Source organism: Nicotiana sylvestris, chromosome 12, assembly GCF_000393655.2.
Source record: "Nicotiana sylvestris chromosome 12, ASM39365v2, whole genome shotgun sequence".
In the NCBI taxonomy this organism is placed as follows: Eukaryota; Viridiplantae; Streptophyta; class Magnoliopsida; order Solanales; family Solanaceae; genus Nicotiana; species Nicotiana sylvestris.
The window spans coordinates 127,053,541-127,057,181 of record NC_091068.1 but is presented as its reverse complement, the minus strand read 5'-3'; positions in this window follow the sequence as shown (position 1 = coordinate 127,057,181).

Sequence of the window (3,641 nt, the reverse complement as noted above, 5' to 3'; positions counted from 1 at the left end):
ATCAAGGCACCACTTCCCAGACCCCACAAGCACCACCACCCAAACCAATCCCATACCCCCCTCAACCAGCCACCCTTGTTTTCATGGCACCCCCACCCGCTACACCCCATCGATCCTCCAGTGAGCCCTTATTCCAGACCCAAGATAACCAATACTATCCCCCGGAGCCTACTTTCAAGGCCCCAGAACATTAATCCTACACTCCTCGTTTCGACCTCCCAGTTGAGACTGAGAAACCACCTAAATATCTAGAGCAGGAAGAGATGTTCAAGAAGATAAGAAGCCTGGAACAATCATTCAGAAACATGCAGGGATTGGGAGGCCAGATGAGCGTAGCCTACAAAAATTTGTGTCTATTTCCCGATGTTCAGTTGCCTGTGGGGTTTAAGATGCCAAAGTTTGATTTGTATGACGGGCACAGAGACCCGGTGGCCCACTTGAGGGGATTCTATAGTAAAATGAGAGGAGCCGGTGGGAAAGATGAGCTGTTGATGGCGTACTTTAGCCAGAGTCTTAGTGGCGCGACATTGGAGTGGAACACTTGTCAGGATCACGACAGATGGTATACCTGGGATGATTTGGCCCAAGCATTCGCTCATCATTTCCAATACAACATCGAGATTGTTCCAGATCGTTTGTCTTTGACTAAGATCGAGAAGAAGCCCAGTAGTTTCAGGGAATACGATTTTCGCTAGAGAGAACAAGCAACAAGAGTTAAACCCTCCGATGGAGGAGAGCAAAATGGTGGAGTACTTTCTGCAGGTTTTGGAGCCTACTTACTTTGGCCATCTGATATCGGCCATAGGAAAGTCTTTCAACGAGGTAGTGAAGATGGGTGGCATGGTGGAAGAAGGGCTCAAATCAAGCAAAATCATGAGCTACTCACCCATCAAAGCAACTACCCAAGCCATTCAGAATGGTACTGGAGGAGTGATCAGAAAGAAGAAGAAAGAGGATGTGGCAACAATTGATTCAGGATCATGGTTTAGACCTAGGGGCCCGTCACACCATTATACCCAGCCTTGACCCCATCATCGAACCTACACCCAAACCCCATATAATCCACCCCAACACTACTTCCCATCACCAGACCCTCATATTTCTGTTCACCACGCCCAGACATATACTCAACCCCCTGCCTACTCACAATGGCATGCCCCAGCCCCATAAAACACCTATCCAGCTCCACAAAATGCTTACCCACCCTCACGAGCCTACCGAAACCCTGTCGGCCCAGGTTTCCGACCCAATCCAACATTCAAAAATGAGAGGTTGCAGCGAGAGTAAACTTTCACCCCGTTGGGGGGGGGGGTCTTATACCAGTTTATTCCATAGATAGAGGCAGTTGGATATGCTGAGGCCAATTGAGTTGAAATTGCCAAACCCTCCTCCAAAGAATCTTGATTACTACGTAAGTTGTGAATATTGTTCTGGTACTCCGGGGCATAATACGGGGAAGTGCTGGCACTTGAAAAATGCCATCCAGGAGCTCATTGACACAAACCGAATTGAAGTCCAAACTCCAGAGGCACCCAACATCAACCAGAACCCATTGCCAACCCATGAGGAAATAAACATGATCGAGATAGTACACAAGGGAGGGGATGTAAGCACGTGATTTTTGCCCTATATGAGAATTACTCCCAAAAAATTAAAAAATAAAATAATTTTTCTTGGTGTGCAATTTTTGTGATATTTTGTGTAACTATTTGTATGTTTGTCTATGCATGTTTATTTGTTAAATTAATAAAAAATACAAAAATAGGCATCTTTTGCATTTTTAGCATTTAATGTCCAAATGAACAATTTTATGCTTAATTATTACTTAATTGTGCGTTAATTGTTATTGGAAGTTAATTTGCGCTTTTATAACTTAATTTAGTTCTTAATAATAATTTAAGTACTTTTATAATTTAGTTTTAGAAAAATAAAAGAAGAAAAGAGAACAAAAATACAAAGAAAAATCGGATTGGGCCACTTCTTCAATTTCAAACCACAGGCCCAAATAATTGCCCAACTTTCCCCATGACCCGGTCCGTTTCAAACCGGGTCGATCCGGTCCGCTCCATTAACCCAACACCCCTTCTTCATTTTTGTCCAACACAAAACAAAACCAAAAAAATAAAAAATAAAAAGTGAATTATCACTATTAATAGTTTTATTTTTTGTTTTTTTTATATATAAAAAAATCCGAAAATATTTTATTTTATTTATTATTTTTATTTTAAAAAATATATATATATATAGTAATTTCGGAAATGATTTTAAAAAAATAAAAAATAAAAAAATAAAAAAAAGTAAAAGAATGTAGAAAATTTAAAAAAAGTAAAAAGTTTTAAAAAATTTAAAAGTAAAATAAGGTTGGAATTAAAAAATAAATATAAAGGTATCTGAAAATTTAAAAAATTTAAAGTAATTGAAAGTAGCATTTTTAAAAGAAAAAGAAAAGATAGTGGTTTGTTTTTTAAAGAAAAGTTAAATAAAGTGAGATTCTCTTTTAAAAAAATAAAAAGTGGGATTTTAAATAAGATAAAGTAATTAAAGTTGGAATTTTAAAAATAAAAGTAAATAAAGGTGGGATTTCTTTTTCTAAAAAAATAAAAGCAATTTGTAAGTGGGATTTCTTTTAATTAAAAAAATAATAAAATAATAAAAAAACAAATCTGAAAATTTCGAAAATTTTGCTATAAATAGAAGAGAAAATTTAGGAAGAAGGGGTGGAAAAAAAAGAGGAGGAAAAACTAGATAGAGAGAAGAAAAAAAGAGGGGGCGGAGTGAGAAGTATACACCCGATATACATTCTGGATACACTGAATATACAAGGGCAGAATTCATTTTGGAGAGTTTTGAAGTTGAAAAAGAATAGTTACTGCTTCATTGCCTCGCTTAAGATCTGAAATAGTCAGAACCTTCCTGCCTTTTACTTCTTCTCTATACTTGGAGTCGTTTATAGTCTCCTGGGTTTTCTGCTATTCCTACTGTACTGGTTTGCGGTGTTGCTGAATCTGCTGTTGCTGTGTTATTACTGCTGTTGACTTCTCCTTCTTTTGTTCTTGTACTGCTGTTTCCAGGTACACATTTGTACAATCTCGGCTTGAAGCAAAAAATGAAATATTAATCAGGCTTTGTTCCTGTTGAATTCCTCCTGTTTAGATTTGTGGTTGAATATAATTTTTCTTTCTTCGTATAAAGATGTAGTTGAATGATTAATGAATAATGAGGTTGCATATGTATACTTTCTTCATCTAATAATGTTAGTTTAAATTAATCGGAGAATAATTAATCTGTTTTGATATTATGGTCAATCTCATGTTCTAGTATTATTGAATAACAGAATATAAAATGAAAGCAGTTTTTTTTGTACAAACTCGATCGCAATTTTCCATTCGCATTAGCCGTAAACTAATAACTAATAAGTTACGTTTTTCAGCATGTAAATAATTAAGAGATTTTCTTTTATTTTAGAGACGAACTTAATAGAAAATATAGTCATTGTAGGTTTATCCTTTAAAAATAAAAATGAGACGAGCCTCGCCAAATAAAACGTATAGATTGCGGGGCCCTCACAAAATGTATGGTTTAATTAGAATTCGGAAGGACCGTTTAGCGAATTTCACGGTCTTCCCCAAAATAATAACGCG